This window comes from Numenius arquata, chromosome 9, assembly GCF_964106895.1.
Source record: "Numenius arquata chromosome 9, bNumArq3.hap1.1, whole genome shotgun sequence".
Taxonomy (NCBI): Eukaryota; Metazoa; Chordata; class Aves; order Charadriiformes; family Scolopacidae; genus Numenius; species Numenius arquata.
The window spans coordinates 26,015,496-26,033,520 of NC_133584.1; the positions used below are offsets into that span (position 1 = coordinate 26,015,496).

At 39.3% G+C, this 18,025-nt stretch overlaps 1 protein-coding gene across 1 annotated transcript in view; it reads left to right on the forward strand.

The window, feature by feature from the left end:
- The first annotated feature begins 451 nt into the window (after window positions 1-451).
- The window catches only part of WDR33 (WD repeat domain 33), a 73,874-nt gene continuing 56,300 nt past the window's right edge, over window positions 452-18,025 (forward strand). Inside the window, exon 1 of the mRNA XM_074153339.1 lies at window positions 452-582. The gene's annotated coding sequence lies outside the window, so the exon portion shown is untranslated. The remainder of the gene's footprint in view (window positions 583-18,025) is intronic.

Genomic DNA, 18,025 nt, shown 5'->3' on the forward strand with positions numbered 1-18,025 from the left:
TTTTGCCCAGCTCCTAGTGCTACCCCTTTCGGAGCGGCTGGAGCCAGCAGAAGCCTTGCTGCCTCCAGCATCCTCAAAACTCAGGCCCAGGGGAGGCAGCGCGGGGGCCGGAGGCGCAGCTTCCCTGCCACTGCGTGAATTTTTGTCATGGTTTTGCCTCAAGAAAAGGCAAAGAGCAGGAGGCCGGGCGCCGCTCGCCTCAGCACCATCATAGCTACCCGTCCCCTCAGACCCACCGCCCCCCAGCGCGCACGCGCGCACCTCTTGGCGCCTACCAGGGGTCGTGGGGAGAGGAGGGGGGCTTCCGTCGGCGCAGGCGCAAGTGGGGAGGCTCGCGGAAGACGCGCGAGCCCTGTCCCGTGCGCCTGCGCACTGGGCGCTGGGAAGAGAGGGGGCCATCTGCCCGCGCCGCTGAGCGTGGTGACGTACGGTGCGTGCGCCGCCCGGTCGCTGGTGGGGGAAGGAAGATGGCGGCCGGCCGCGGCGGGGGCTCGTGAGGCGGCGGCTTCCGGGGCCGGCGGGACGAGGCGTAGTGGCGAGGCGACAGGGCGCGGAGTCGGGGTACGAGAGAGCGGCGGGACGGTGAGTACGGTTCGGTGCTGGGCCGCTGGTGGGGCGGGCACGGGGGTGAGCAGCCTGGGAAGTGCGGCTGCCTCCGCCATTTTTAGGCCGCGGCCCAGAAGCCGTGTGGCCAGGGCCGGGAAGAGGTTGAGTCCCGGCGCGGCCCGCCAACGGCGGGGAGTGGGTGCGGTTGTGAGGTGCCGCGGAGCTGCTCGGGCTGGGGCGTCCTCGGGAGCACGGGGCCCAGGCTCGTCCGCGGGATGAGGTGAGCGCAGGGCCCGGCTCTGCGGCGCTGGGCCCACGGGATGGGGTGTGCTGGAGGGCTGAGGTGGTGGCCAGAGCTAGGGCTGAGAGCAGGCAGGTGGTCCCCTTTCCTGTCTGCTGCACAGTTGTCTGGTGGTGGCCTCGCCCGAGTCTCTCATTCCTGTTTTTTTTTTCTATTTTTTTCTATTACTTTTCTTTTTTTTACAATATTATTATTTTCTCTACCTTAGATTTGGGCGGAGATCGGGTTTTGACTGCTTAAAGATATGGCTTGGAAAGCCCTGGTCATTACGGGTAGATACAGCCATGTGTAGCAGGCTCTTGCTTATTCTGGAAGTGTGGATGAATTTAATGATGATAGGGTGGCACATTCCACGGGTAGAGACTTGCCAGTCTACCATTATTACATGGGTAGCAAACCTAGGTGACCTGTTAAATCTGAATAAATACTTCAGCATTTTTCTGTTGGAGAGAAGTGATTAAACTTCTTGCCTCCTTGAAGATGGATGTTACTTTTCTCTTGCTCACTGTTAACTGCTTTATTATGCGTAGATAGCTGTATGGCTTCAGATACAGTATTTTGAAATATTGTTACTCATTTGAGCACGTCTATCTGTTTTACAAAAGTTGTCATAGGTAAGTAGTTCTATACTATACTGACTTTGTACCTCATTATATCCTTAATTGTAATTTGTGAGTAGTATTTGGGAATCTGTTTTCCTATGTAGACATTAGTCCCTCATCCTTCTCCTTGCAACAGATTTTTATCTTTTATACTTCTCCTAACTGAAATTATCTTATTTTTCCTTTAGGAAAGGCAGGACTACATGCATATTTGTCAGAAAGTTATAGTATGCAAACAATGTTGTGTCAAATATTTTGGGGTTCTCTCTTCCTGAATTCTTCATTAACTAAATTGACCTTTACTTCCCAACAGTTTGCTCTAATATTCTGCCATCATCTTTAGTATAAGACTATATAATCATAAACCACATTTGAAAGTCTGGTTCTTAACATCTTGTTCAGTTGTGTTGTAGTATTTTTAATGGGAAGATCTGAAAAAGTAGTTAAAAGACTTCTCATTTGAACACTCTCAGCATGGTAAGAAAAGTCTGGCTTCTCTTTTTGCTTTGCTGTTAGCATTTTTGGAGTTCTCTGCCCAACTGCTCTACAGTCTAGAGGGTAAGATTTACACGACCATCCTGCCTTTGGCTGTTTCAGAAGTGGATGGAACTATCAGATAATATTAAGAGCATCAGTTTTGAGAAATAAGTAGTATAGGACAGGGAGAAAAACAAATCGCCTTGAACTGCAGAGGATGTTAAGTGCTAGTAACTAGTGTATGTTTAGTACGCCTAGAGTTGCTAAAACCTTTTAAATTAAATGTCAGTTACTATAAACAGTTAAAGTCCTTCACTGTTACCTGAAGTGTTGGTCCTCCATTGAATCCTTGCAGCAGAAAACATTAGACTGTTGGAATTGAAAATTTCTCATCAGTTTTGTATCCGTCTTTGTAGTAGAGGTTAGCCCGGGGAGCAGTAATGCAGTGATCCTAAATTGCGCTTCAGATAGAGGTTCTAGAAATACCACTTTGAACTGCAGTAAAAAGAGGCCTTGAGCTGAGGAGGCGATGAGAAATCTGCTAGAGATGAGAACAAAATAGAAGCTGTCTTGGTCGTCTGCCTCACCTGAAAAAAAAAAATATCGTGGAAAAGACTTTTGGTTGAGTAGGGATATGAAAGGAGTGCAATTTAACTTTTTGCTGAGATGGGTCCATGTAAAATATTTCACTTTTTGCATCTGCTAGCCATGGGGTTGATATCTAGGGAATTTCCATAGTTGATTCACTAACACAGGAAATTATTTTAATTTTAGCCTTGCCCACGTGTTACTCTACCTTATAATTTAGAAAACTACTCATATCTTTGTGCAGGAAAGTTGCAAAAACAAGCTGAAAACTATTTGTAGTGTGTTTGTGAATAATACAAAATTTCTTCTTTATTTGCTGTATTTTCATTCTGGATACTGTATTGTTTACTTATTGAAAGTTTTATACAAAGTAAGAATACAGATACGCAGGTTTGGATGGTATAGTTAATGAAGAAATGTCATGCTCAGTTAAAATGAGCATTGTTAGAGGTTAATGGTGGAGAGGAGAGAGATGGTAGAGAGCTTTCAGAAGATTAAAAACTTAAAATAACTTTGGTTCTCTTATAGAGAATCTCTGAAAGTTATAGGAGAGAAGTAGAATTTTTGATAGCTAAATAGTTCTTTGATGTTCGTATTTTATTATTATTCATTTTGCTTCAATTTAGAGCATCCGCAATCCATATTTTTAAAATGGTGCTAAACTTACCAGCAATTCTTGTTGGCTAGTATTTTAAAAACCTACTCAGGCTTTAATAGAATGTCATTTCTGGTTCAACCAGCTCTCTGCGTTCAGGCTGGGTGTACCAACCATTCTCTTGTGAAACTGGAAATGTGATATGAAGTATATATTTACCAGGAAAGAAAGAAAGTTAGTTTCTCTTATGTTGTGCAATATTACTTTTGATAATGTGTTTAGTATAAAGACAGTGCATGTGCAGCAATGTGAAATGCTGGTTAAAACTGTTCCTTGGCTTGTGATAATGTGGATTACAGTTTATGGTGGGAAAAGGTAGGGCCTGGATGCGTTATAGCCTGTGTTTGTCTGGAGGTTGTAATTAGGAAAGTAGCTAAGTATTCCACCCCATCATTGTTTGCTTATTTTAAAAGGTTTTGTTTCAAGCTTCTTTGCCATGTCTAAAGAAGATTTAAAGAAGAAGAAAAAAAAAAAAAACACAAGAAAACCTAACCCAGAAAGAAACATGAAAGCTGCAGTACTTTATAATAGCTTAAGCACAAGTCAGAATGTACTAGTTTAAATCTGCTTAATACTTTCCCTTGAGCCATTATTCTTTTTTGGTACAGTTCCGTCTTACTTGCTTAGAGTGATCACAGTTATGATTTGTAAGGCATTCTCTGAATGTTGAGGGATACTAGAGACCAAATAATTTTACACTTTGAAACTCAGTTAACTGGTATTGTTCCTGATTTACATCAGCACCAAATTATGAAATGGAAGAAGCGTGGTTCTGTGTAGCAAGAATGGCTGTGATAAACAGATCCAAATTTATCTAGGAAACTATGTACCTGGTTTTCACTTGAGGGGGGAAAAAAGAAACCCAAACCCTGTTCATTAAGATACCTTGTTGAACAGAAAGAGTAAGTGCCAACTTCTAGAATATGAGATAATCTTTAATGCTGAAAATCCATATAAATATACTTTAAGGATTGAAAAATATATGAAGTGTAATAATAATGAATTGTACTGAGAAAGCTGCAATGAAGTTTTATCAGGAATTGGGAGTTCTGTTCTAAGCAGTTTCATGAGCCGTTGGTTTTATCACAATTTCTCTCAGTTGTAGGAAGAAAAGACTTGTTCTACAGTATTAAACTTTGCTGTTGATGAACCCTGGTAAAACTTTTGTGTTGTATACAGTTAAATGGAGATGTTCTACACATATATAGAATATAAGAAGTATAAGCAGTTTTTCACATTCTTCAGACAAAAGAAACATCTCTTCCCCTCTGGGCACTTACGTACTGCAACAAGTAACCCTGGTGCATTTTTTTCCTATCCTAAACTCCTAAAAAATGAGAGAGAAGTTTATCTTCAATTTAATTTTTCATGTAAATCAGTTTTTTTCCCATGCACTATTGTTATCTGAACACTTCTAATTTTCTGTTTACTCTTAGTGAGTGAGTTAATTTTGATACGAAGAACAACAACATGCTTGTTATGGGCTTGTTGCTGTTATTTAATCAGTCTTCACCATAACGAAATGTCTGGTTCAAAGAAATAAATTACATTAGCTTTTGAAGCTTTGAAAATGTTATCAGTGGAGTTGTGAACTTGATGTAACCTAGAATTTTTAGTTCTTTTAAATAATTACAATCATCATATTCTGCTGCCTGTCTTCTCTTGGAACCAGAGTCCATAAAATTGTGCAGGCAGCTGTACGGGGGGGGGGGGCTGTACAGAAATACATAAATGTGAGCAGAAATACCATGTTTGTTTGTTTTTAATCTGGCTCGGTTGTCTGGTTTGGGCTGTGTCTTAGACTAGTTCTGGAACTGGTGAGGGGTAGGGAAAGAGGAGGTGATGGCAACTATCTGTGTCTGCCATAGCATTGACATAACGCTGCACTGAGTGACTCTAACCACGTGTTGAGAAGCAGTATGCTCTGTTCTTAGTTAATATAGCAGATATATCAGCTCTTTATAAAATACATCCCTAAATGTTTAAGGTCAAGTTTATTTAGTAGCAGGTTTTAATTTAAAGCAGTTGGTCGTGAAGCTTGAATTTAGATTGCTCTTAGTTGCTCGCCTGTAACTTTACCCAAAAGTGAGTAGCCCTGGGTTGAACGTTGTGACAGGATCGGCCAAAAGCAGCTTTGCAACTAGAAGTATAGATGTATTGACACTAAGTTCTGTATATTAGTGTTTTATGTACTTCAAGATGAGCACACAGATACTTGAAATAATCCAGGTTTCTTGACTTTAAATAATTTTCCCAAATCCAAAAGAAATGCAATACAAAAGAATATATTAATGGCCCTTTTTTTAAAGGGAGGCCAGAGGCTAGCTAACAAGGAGCCTAATATCTTATGGGTTTGGTGTAGTTTTCATGTTCATAATGAAGTTTTGGCAATAGAGTGATTGGTATTTTACCATGGTTATATGAGTATTCATCTGCAAATTTGAGTCTGGCAGGAGCTGTGCTTTGAGCTGGACGAGTAGCACCACAGCCTCAGTTGGTGCAAGTGCTTGACTTAGAGCCTGAGGACTGCGCAGTGGTGCAGCTCAACCCTGTCCCACCTACATTTGCAGTCATCTAAACTGGCATTGCAGCCCAAAGTGATAACTTCCTCTGCTTCTGGTCATTTGGGCCACGAGGATGACCAGAGGGCTGGAGCACCTCTCCTATAAGGACGGGCTAAGAGACTTGGGATTTTTCAGCTTGGAGAAGAGAAGTCTCTGGGGGGACCTTATAGCAGCCTTCCAGTACCTAAAGGGGGCTTATAAGAAAGATAAGACAAACTTTTTAGCAGGGCCTGTTGTGATAGGAGAAGGGGTAATGGTTTTAAACTAAAAGAGGGTACATTTAGACTAAATATAAGGAAGAAATTGTTTACAATGAGAGTGGTGAAACACTGGACCAGGTTTCCCAGAGAGATGGTAGATGCCCTATCCCTGGAAACATTTAAGGTCTGGTTGGATGGGGCTCTGAGCAACCTGATGTAGTTAAAGATGTCCCTGCTCATTGCAGGGGGGTTGGACTAGATGACCTTTAAAGGTCCCTTCCAACCCAGGCTATTCTGTGCTTCTATGATTTTGGTTTTTTCTCCTGTATCAGTCAAAGCATTTCTGGAGCTCCACAGTAAGTTGGCTGAGAAATTGCTCTGGGTTGTGACTAACATTAGCAAAAAGGGGATCTTAACACAGAGCGATTTTAGGTGGATGGCCAGTGTGGTCACCAGATGTTCACGTTGGTTTAAAGGAGGGGTAATACAGGACAGGAACACACAATCAGGGTCAAGGCAGGACTGCTTTTTTTCATGTCAGCAGTTTTAGGTTGGGTTCGGGTCATTATAGAACTTGATCTCAGCAATCCTCTTCACGCAATGCTGAAGTTCACTCAGTGACTATCGCTGCAGTTAAGTGGTGTGATCATGATGAGCAGTTGCGCTTCCTACCATTGTCTTCCTTCCCCCAGCCCCAGTAAAAATCACCAGTTTATTTAGAAAATGCCGTTCTCCCCAGTGGGGCATGTTTGTAAGCAAACCATCACGCTTATTTGCAGAGAACAGTGAAATTTTATTATTATATCACCAGAAAATGTATAGATTGCCCAAATTTGCAAGAAGGAGGACTACAGGCTGAGTAAGTGTTAATATAGTATGTTCGTTCTGTGATGTTTGTGCTGTTCCTAAATTATGCAGTTTGCAGTTAAATTCATAATTGAGTCATTCATGAAACCATGTTTTGCAATCTTTTTCTACTGGTGAATGCAAATATTTTGGTCTCCTCAGCAAATTTAAGCCTAATATTAGAAATAGATAATTTGTTTATTTAATATCTTTTGTAGGCTCTTGACTAATATAATAAACCACAGCTGCCAGCTCAAAATACTGACCTAGAACTGTTGACTGAAGTGCTGCTTTTGCCAGGAAAGCTTGCTGATATTCTCAAGGCAGGGGATATGAATTAGGAAAGAAATGCCAAGGGATTTTAGACCTTTGGAGAACTTAGTTTTCCAAACTGAAGATCTCTGCTGACGTGCACTTCCACTGACTTGTCATTCCCATGGGGAGCTTGACTCTTCCTGGAATTGGGGAAAATCGTATACTGAACCTGGTTGTGAATTTCCTTTGCTGAAAAATGTATTGGTAGAGAGGAACAGAACTAAGTGGTAAATGTGAAGGCTTTTTAGTGAAGAAGCTTGAATGTGGTCATTGAGCAGTGTATATATATCTTCATAATTGTATATAGGCATTTGTGTGGCTTGTAATTGATGCGGAAAGGCCAGAAAACTTATTCCTGCAAGAGTTTGCTGTGTGATTCCAGTCGAAGTGTATGTCTAATTAATTTTCAGTTGTGTGAGCCAGTGATATATACATCAGCCATCAATTTAGAAAGTGTTCTAGTATTGAAAGCTCTTTTCTACAGAGGAATTTCTACATTGACTATGTTTTAAAATAGGCATGTTTCTTGACAAAACTTTTAGAACTGTTTGAGTGATATTATGTAGACTTTTAAACACTGAGAGCTTTAAATTACAATAGTTACCACAGTTTATTTTTTCCTATTGTAAGTTTGTGCCTCATTGGATAAGAGAGTTTTTAGCCTAACCAGTAGCAAACAGGGATTGGGCATTGATCTCCCACACCAAACTCTGGCAAAAGAGTAGTTTACATATACACTAGACTTTTAAATCTTAACTGGAGCAGATATTGGGAAAGTATGCTTTTGAATTCTGTCTTTATTCACATGAATAATCTACAATCAGAACTTTACTTGATCAAACTAATTTAGAAGTAGTTTTCTTTGGCTGTTTCCATAATTTAGGGGGTGTTTGTTTGATTGATGGGGTTTGTGTGTGTTTGTTTGTTTTTTTAAACTTCTCTGATTCACCAGTAAGTCAATAATGGGGAGCATTGTTAATGTAAGTATGGTTTGCATTTCTCTAACAGAGTCCATAAGGCTTGTTTAGAGGCATTGTGTGGTTTGATGAAGTTTGAATTGTTCTCTCCAATTCCACTACTCTTGCTTAAGGGTGTCTCTATGTTAGCTATGTCTGAGCATAGCAACTGTAGGTATTAATTTGTGTCTTTGCTATAAACATAGCTGCTAATTTAACTGCTTGAAAAAATTTGAGTTTTGGTTTAGTGGGGATTATAAAACAAATCTCTGCCTTGGATAAATCTTTCTGTGTGCATCTGCTACATCTTTTTATCAAAAAAGAATCAAAACCCTTGAGGAAAAAAAAAACCTTCTTGGATATTGCTAGGAAAATACTGTGGGGTAGTATGTTATATGGCATTTATTCTGCAGTGTGTCTGTAAAAGTGTTCAGTATCTTCATTTATTGAATACATGAAGTATGTAAATAATCTTGATAGGTCCAGAAGATGGAGGCTCTTGTCACACAAAGCCTCTGCCTCTGAATGCGAGTTAGCCAGGGTATAGACATGGGTTTTGCAATGGCTTTTACCATTAAAATATGCAATTAGATAAAAAGAAGTTATTTTGTCTTGAAGTGTGCTACTTCAAATCTCTTTGTGGAGAGGGAAGTAGAAAAAGAATCTTTGAAATATGGTTAATAACTACTGAAAAACATTGCTTTTAGTTGTGGGGGTTTTTTACTTTCTCAGACTTCTCATCACATAGAGACATGTTTTTTTCATACGATCATGTGTGATAGCACTATTTCCCCTCCTCCTGCTCCCCCTTATGCACTTCAGTTTCTTAATTATGGAAACTTAAGACGCTATTCTACGTTTATTTGGCCCAGAAACTGGTATGGCAAATAGCGTTACTTTGTTAGAAGACTGGCCCAGGTATCACTAAGGGGAAGAAAAAAAAAAGTCACAAAGTAGGGATTTTTCTGATTTTCTTATTCTTCAGTTTTGATACTTTCAACACCTGCCTTTACATAAAAGTCGCAAAAGTTCTGGATATGTTTCTTAAGCATTCAATAGATAAAGGTTATGAAAGGTGAATCTTTGTAACAAATTACAACTCTATTAATTTCCAAGTCTGACTAAAAAGACTTTGATACGTTCTTGTAGCACTGAATTTGCAACTTTTAGAGACTCAGGTACTCAACTTTGTTTACTATATTAAAATGTGTATTTCTGTTCCATAGTGTGAAGAGAATCCAGCTGTTAGATTGTGTGGACTTTCTTTGCTTTATCATCAGAATCTCAGTAGATTGTTTCCGGAACAAAGAAACTGGTTGCTGTGTTTCCCTACTTAAGTTTAGTTCTGCAAACTGCTATAGTCCTTCTAGTCCTTTTCCTTTCCACTGATAATAAAGTTCCCTGAAGACTTTTTTTTATAGGATTTCTTGCCACTCTGGCTTTCCTCCTACCCCCTGCTGTTTGTGTGTTTTTTACAAATGAGGGGTTGAGTCTTCTAAGGACTTGTCTCCTGCTAGAAGCCACATACAGAAAAATGAAAGTAAAATGGCCACATTTCTTTTATATAGTTCCTAAATAATAATTTGTCTCTAGAGTCCAGTAAAGTTCCAATTCAGTCATAAGTGAGCTGAGGAGGAAAGGTGATGATAGTCTGGTGATCTGGGGTTTATGTCCCTAAACAGTAGCACTAGAGAGTGACCTAGAAATGCTTGAGGAATGGGTCAGTGGAAACCCCCTGAAGATTGGGAAGGAGACATGCAGAGTTCTCCATGTGCGGGCATAGCCTCGTGGATTTGTACCAGCTGCGAAGATACTGCCTGAATAGCAGTCTCACTAAAGCAGTCTCACTGAAGAGACAGTTATAGTGAATACCAAGTTGAATATCAACCAGCAATATGATCTCATAAATAAGAACAACTGCATATTGGGTGAAACTAGGAGTATCCCAAGCAGATTCAGCTGTGATTTCTCCCCCCGTGCACTAAGACTAGTGTGAGTTCAACAGGTCCTGATAGAATGGTATCTTGATATTTAGGATTAGCGAGCATGAGAGGCTTTTTTTTTTTTTTCTTTTAAACTGCTTTTCCTTTCTTGTGTGTTTATTTTTTTGTATTTGTCATCCTATGTTATGTGTCTTGTTTCCTGACACAATGGTAGCTCCAAGGTAAGACAGCGTCAGTCATCACTACAGCATGAAAATCAAGCTGGATGTATTTCAGCCAGTTAAGGTGTTATTGTTGTGACTCATGGTAGACTGGGTTGGTTATAAACTGAATATAGTTCTTGACAAATGCTAAGCAGGAGTCAAGATGAAGGAATATACTGGTAATTTAGAGGGAGGATGGATACTGTTTTATTAAATATTTATTAAAATACCACAAGTAAATTTTAACTTAAAGCAAAACTGTCAGAATCATGGAAGCAGACCAAATCCTGTGCATCTTCTAACTGAGGTTTAGGTGCAGTCTGCCAAACATCCTCTAAGTAATTGGTTGCTTCCATGTTTGTTTTGAAGTAGACTTCAAGGAACTTGCTGTACAAGTTGCTTTTGTGAGGTGCAGAAAGGGAATTGTTCTAGGCTGGTTTACTTGTGGCCAAAGTGGTAAAGCTGGACCTGCCTCTTGAGTCCTGTGAACTAAAGTATTTTGACTTTTTTGTGATGTCTGTAAGCACCTGTTTTCTGGAAAAAAAAAAAAAAAAAAAAAAGTCTGCTTTGGAATGAGTCAAGTGTTTCATTTGAGCATAAAATGAGGAATATTTGAGATTTGTTTTATTATTAGGTATTTGTTTAGCACTAGAAATACTAAATTTGAAGAAGTGTTAAATGTGTGTGTAACTTACGTGCAGCTAAGCAGATTCAGCTGTTGAAGATTGTCCCCCAGGCTCTGTAGCCTGAGACTTTCAGAATGGCTGTTTGAAGTTTTTTTTTCCCCCTTGGGCTTTTAGATGCCTTCATTTGTCTGTATGCTTTCTCTACTATTCAGTGTGTGATTGTATGTGAAACTTCAAAGGCGAAGGGCTGTTGTCAGTTAAATATCAGCACTTCTGCTCTTCCTGTAGAGAATAAACCCTTTGAATCAAAACCTGCATCAAAGGAATCACATTTTGCCAGGTCTTGCTCACTGTACAGTGAAGATGGTTGTTTTCTTGATAGATATGTTAGAAATTTTACATGTTCTATCCTTTCAGACTCCGTATCATGTGTGTGTATGTGTTTGGGTTGTGGTAAATATCCAAAGTTTAGACTTCATGGTGAAATGCGCATAATGGAAGTACAGAACTGAAGTTAAAGAGGGGAAAACATACTTTTGCATTTTTAGGTCCTTGATCGTGCAAGTGTAGTAGATTCAGGGCTGTGTATGAATCAAAAATCTTTGAAGTGTCTCCAGAGAAGAAGAGGTCATTGAACCTTTTGGGCAGAGTAGTTTATTTTACTTAGCCAATGATTAAAATAAGTATCTGTTCCTGTGTTTTTGATGAAGATGTAGGAGATTTCCCCCTTGCCCCCCATTTTCTATTAGAATAGAATGACTGGAATGGGGAAAACTGCCAAATCCTTTTCCCTCCTCTTTGCATAGTCAGAATTTAAAACCCATTTCTAGGAAAGTTTTGTTCACAAATAGAACACACTAGAGAATGGATGCTGATGTATGTTGGGAGTACAGCAGTAGAGCCCTGGGGAAGTCTGCTTGCTGCAGAGAGCAGGAATGCTTCTTAATAGCAGTCTTGTATAATACAGGTCAGTATTTTAAGGTTGGGGGCAGCCTTGGCTGCAGTGATCATGAAAAGTTCATGAAAAGAGTTCAGGGTTGTGGGTAGTATGTGCAAAACAACAAGTAGGGTTGAAACCCTGGATTTGAGGAGGGCTAACTTGGACCTCTTCAAGAAACTGCTTGGATAAATCCCATGGGTTAGAGCTCTGGAAGGTAGGGGGTCTCAAGAGAGCTGGATGATATTCAAATATCGCTTTCTCCAAGCTCAGGATCGGTGCATCCCTGAGAGCAAAAAATCAGGCAAGGGAAGCGGGAGACCTCTGTGGTTGAGCAGGGAGCTTCTGAAAAAGCTCAAGTGGAAGAAGGAAGTTTACACTGCTGGAGAGAGTACAGCAAAGGGCTACAAAGGTGATTAGGGGGATGGAACATCTCTTAAGAGGAAAGGCTGAGGGACTTGGGTCTTCTTAGTCTGGAGAAGAGAAGGCTGAGGGGGGGATCTGATCAACACCTATAAATACTTAAAGGGTGGGTGTCAAGAGGAAGGGGTCAGTCTTTTTTCAGCGGTGCCCAGTGACAGGATGAGAGGAAATGGGCAGTAACTTGAACATCGGAAGTTCCATCTACACATGAGGAGGAACTTCTTTCCTGTGAGGGTGGCAGAGCCCTGGAAGAGGCTGCCCAGGGAGGTGGTGGAGTCTCCTTCTCTGGAGACATTCCAAACCTGCCTGGACATGTTCCTGTGCAACCTGCTCTGGGTGGACCTGCTTTGGCAGGGCAGTTGGACTACATGATCTCCAGAGGTCATTTCCAACCCTTTATCATTCTGTGATTCTTATCTTGAGTTTTGTGATTTGGTGTGTTACAGCCCTCCAGCACCTGTGTTTAATTAAGGAGTCTATTCTTAGATTGTAAGAATGGTCTTATTTTTCTTAGGTTTAAACTCACTGTACTCATGCCTACATGTCTTCTAGAAAATTTCTGGTGATCTGCATATAAAAATGCAGAAAACTATGTTATTGCTGTGCCTTATGTAATTCAAAAGTGGGAATAAGATACTTAAGGAACAAAAACCTCATGCCTTTTTTTTTTCCATACTGTTATACAGTTTTTTGTCTGCTTTTGACAAAAAATCTCTCATGACCACAGGGCTAAGTTGGACAACTTTGCACTTCATTATTGCGTCTCATTGACCCATCCAAACTTTACTTATCACTGCGGTATATGCTGTTCTGTTAGCTCGGTTCCAAAGTCAAGACAAGCCACAGAGTGCCTCACACTTAGACTTTAGGTGATCTTGTTTTGTAAATATGATGGAATGTTTTTCCAATACAATGGGAAATCAAAACACAAAGCAATTCAAGGAATTAGTCAAATCACTGTATTCTGCACCAGATCAGCAAATCGGCATAACTTTCTTTTTCATAATTTTTCTGTGTTTTCAGAGTCGAATTATCTAATGTGCTGTTAAGGAAACTTGTGATCAGTCTTTTTCCTCAGAAACATGGTGACATCTGCATAGAGCCAGAAGCAAAGTCACCTCTGCTGTTAGAGTTTAATTCAGTGGCAGACACGCGAATCTAGTTTCAGTAGATTTCAGTTGTATCTTCAGAAAAATGTGGTGGGAGCTTTCTGCTGCTAGTGCTGGTTTCACAGTGTTTTTAGTAATGGGAGTTTCTAATATTTGTAGATTATAAGTATATCCACTTCAGTGAATGAAGCAGGGGAGATTCAGAAACACTGATTCAAAACTAATCTTTTCCTCAGGTTCATTTGCTGTTTAAAAGAGGAATTATTTTGGGAATGCCTAATTTAGTTTCAAATATTAGGAAGACCATTTACTTAAGATTGCGTAGTTCGCAAAAATGAAGAACCCTTTTTCTGTGTAACCCCTTACCTCGTGAGTTTATGCTTTCAAGAAATGCCTGTAAGTCTGTCTTTCACTCTTTTCAACCCTTAACCAGGACGTCAGGCTCTGTCTGTGTGTAACAGAGAGATGATGTGTGTACGTGCATGTTTATTTCTTTTCATGTTTTAGAAAAGAAAAAAAAAATTACTGAAGATGGCAAAAATAGAACATTTTATGCCTGGAATATATCCTTCCACATAATTCTTTTGCACTGGGAAGAGGTACAGTTCCCAGGTAAGGAAAAAGGCTGGATGATGAGACCAAGAAAGAGCTTTTCTGAAAATAGTGTGAATGTTTCAGGAAGGGGAAGCCATGGAAGCATCCACTGCTGGTCTCCAGAGCAGAGGTGCACATTCTTGCAAAGAAAGATGAAAGAAATGAGAATTTTTTTGGGATTCATCATTGCTACTTCGTAAAAGAGCAAAAGGAATAACATTAAATTGTATTTGGTCTCTCTCCTGTTTTGTTTTGTTTCCCTTTCCCCAGAAGAGGTGTGTTTATTCAGCTGTGCTTACAGATTCCTTAATTTACAAATTAAAAAGATGCAGTGGCACATTTTTTCACAGGTGTCTATTTACAATGGGATTTTTGAATTTGCAGAAATGTTACTTACTATCTGTGCTTGTCTAATCAAAGGCAGATGAAGTTTGCTGATGATGTATTGAACAATAAACTTGTTATGCTAACTTTGCATTGTGGTGTTCTTATCTTATGCTTCTGCCTCAGAAAACCAAGTGGTTGTTTTCACTGAATGTCCTGAGCCATGTTTTCGACTACTATGTACTATTGCAATGCAAGTCATTACTACCAGTTTTCACTGTTTCTGTTACACTGTAAAAGTGCTTGCTTTACGTACTTGTTTAACTGTCTAATACATATTTAAAGGAGGAATATGCAGACACACTCAGGAAATTTTTATTGCCTCTGTTCCTTTGTGGGTTTAGCCATTGCAGGGGACTGTCTTTGAAGCTGCAGCACACTTTATTGCAGCGGGCAGCGTAAGGTTTGCAGAGTAACTGGCTGCTGGCACCCCTCAGGAGAATAGCCCTTCTCTTCTACATTTGGAAACGTACTTTTCTTTTGACGTATTCAGGTTATTACTCACCGTACTGCACCCAAGTTGCTTTCTCGTCAGTGAAAAATAACTATTAAATAAGCAAGCACGTTTTAGTTACCAGTTATTGCACTTCATTAATAATGATCTTTACTTTTTGGATAAGCCATATAAAATTTGTCAAGTGTATATGTAAATCAGATTTTTTTTTATTTTTTAAAATATTGAACTGTCTGTAAGAAGTGATGAATTTAACATGAGCCATGAGTCTCTCTTTTTCTCCAAACTTTACTTGATAAAACCAGTGTAGAGGGATGCTTTGTTTTTTGTTTTTTTTATTTTGAGTAGTCGAATTTGGTTTATTTTGATTTAGTGAAGTTGTGCGTGAATTGCTTTGATTGCATGATTTTGGGCAGCAGAGTCCAAATCTGTCAATTTTCAAAACTTATTGCCACATTCATTTTGATATTAAAGAAACGGGCATGCCCAGGTAAGATGATAAAGTAACATTGTTACTAAGTGAAATGCTAGTGTTATCTTTGTAGCCTTATTTGAGTACATGAACTAAGTGATAACCTTTTTCTGTTATGGTCTAATATTGTATGTGACTTGTTTTAAAAAGCAAACAAACTCCACAGATCCATCTATCTTGTGACACCATGCTTCCCTGGGTCATCCTTATTTATTTTTCATTTTTAACTCTGTTCTATAGCCATGTCCCTGTGATGACTCGATAGCATTAATAAATCTGCCATCCTTATGGCACTATTAGGAGCGAATGAAAAGCTTGCTGTGTTGCAAGTGGATTTGTTGTCAGTTAAGGAACAGCGATGGACATCTTGAGTCCTATCACAAGGTCCTTGGCTTCTGTAGTGCAATTTCTTCCGCTTGAGTCTCAGTTAAATTAGTTTTAATGTCTTTCTTTTTTTAACCTGTGTTTATTTGTCAGGTTTCTCATTCGTTCTCTCTTGATTAACCTTGCTCCTCAGTTAGTGGTTTTGCTTCTATACTTACTTCCACTCTTACTGTATTTCTTCTAACTTGTCTTTGGGTTTTTTTTGTTCGTCTGGTCCCATTCCTGCCTTCAGTTTCATGCCAGGTGTGCCTTCATTTATTCCCCAACTGGATTGCATTTTCCAGGCTTTCTTTTGTCATCTTAGCTGGAAGGTAGGCCCAGTTACTTACCTTCCAGGGTTTCTGGATGGCCTTATCTTTGCTCGGTGAATTCATTATATATTCTCTGTATATCCCCAAATGTGTAAAAGCTAATCAGCTTTGAAGGGCTATTTGTGGGAACAGAAAGGGGGAAACTGACAGTCAGCTCTCTGAAAAGTCATGTTTCTGTTGCAAACAATGAGGATGCATGAAAGAATGGCATACAAAAAATTCACGGTTCAAATTGTGATAAAAGTATAATGAGCTAGAAGAGAGTAGCAATTAATTGGTAGCATTACTATCCAAGAAACAGTAAAGGAAGAGCTGACCTATGCTTGATGTTGGAAAAAATCCTGCTGTTGCTTTTAATTCTGTGCATTAAGGAAAAAACATATAAAACCCCCAAAACTTGGTACTTTGCTTAAAATAGGAAATTGGATGTTACTACTCTGGATTATACATTGTCCTTTAATACTTGTTTATATATTTCTACTTCCTTCCCCAATGCAGCAGGAGCTTTAGCTACAGACACACTGAATTCCGACACTTCTTCAGCTGATACAAAAGATCTAGAGGAGAACCTTCTGAGGTTCGTCCCAACAAAAGACAGAGTAGGATACTGATAACTTAAATGTTAAATGGGTGTGTTTGACTGACTGGAGTAGAGCTCTTTGGAAGTAAATGCTCCAGTTTCATCTGATAACTGAATCTGTACCCTTTATTTCTAAAGCTTCTTTGTTTGGAAACTTCCCTCTGTGTGTGTATACACACATCTATATGCATATGCACAGACTCTTCTTATATATCTATTTGTGTGTGTATATATATATGATTGCAAACATGACTTGGGCATAAGGATATTATGTTAATAAAAGCATGATATTTGAGGCCTTATTGAAAGAAAGTGATCATGAGCAGCTGGGTAACCAAAAATCTTTTTCCAAAGTTTAACTGCAAGTAGGAGGCTTTTTGTGACAGAGGCAGTGATCTCAAAAGTTGGAGAAACAGCTTAGAACATGAATGGAACATAAACCTGTCATTTTCATTGTCGTGTTGTTGTAGTTGAGATGTCACATACTGTCTTGTCATAATCATGAACTTGGAAGGGTCTGTAGGCGTGACGAGGTGTAATTAAAATGTTTATGCCTTTGGTCGTCTTTTAAACAGTAGTTTTTGCTAATACTGTTTGTATATTAAATACATTTAAGTGCTTGCGGTAGATTAATTTAGATTGGAAATACTAAAAACTATGTCATAGAAAATGCATTATTTACCTATGTTTGTAACTGAAAAACTTTCTTCAGGAGATTTTATTTTCTGAAAGATGAGAATAAAAGATGAATTAACTTGTTGCTTGGAATGTTTCTCTAAAAAGGCATTTTAATGTAATGTTTTCTTGCAAATACATTTGATCAAAGTCTTTTTGGAAGCCCCAAAATATGCCTTTGTCTGCATTCTTGGCCTTAGTTCTTGAAATGTATTTTTGCACTGTCTGAAGGAGAGTACAGATGTGTGGCTGTGAAAAAGCATCTTTTCCCTCTGGTTTAAAGCACTAGTTGGTAGAGAGGTGTATATCTTTAGACTTGAGAGAGATTAGTACTGGAAAGTTTGTTTGTTTTTTTTTTTTTCTCCTGAGTAATGCATAAACTTTAAAACTACATAAAAAAACTTTATTAATGGACTTGCATGCTTACTGCTGCCTTGCTTGGTTTGGTTGGAGAAGCTGCCGTCTCTTTTTTGATATAAACTCACTAGTATCCTTTTAATTTTACCTTTGAGAATTTACACCTGAAACTTTCTGTACAACAGTTATCTACCTTCTGATGAGTTGGAAGAGAATCTGAGGTGATGTTAGGGGTGCTTGATGTACTTCCTGCATGAGAAAGCTTTGATATCTCTTTCTTGTTTCAGATGAGTGTAATGTTGTAGTAATTGTGTTGTTACAGGGGTGTTAAGGATGTGGCAGTATTGGCAGGGAGACATGGGATCTTATTAGACCATTGAAAGCCTGTCTCTCTTTCCAGTTACACCAGTTGGTCTCATAGAAGATACTACTCCTGCCAAAGGTCTTAAATGTCTTTATTTAAGGAAACACGCTATTTTAGTTTAGACTTGTTTGTCTTGAATGGCAAATAGTTGTAATGGCT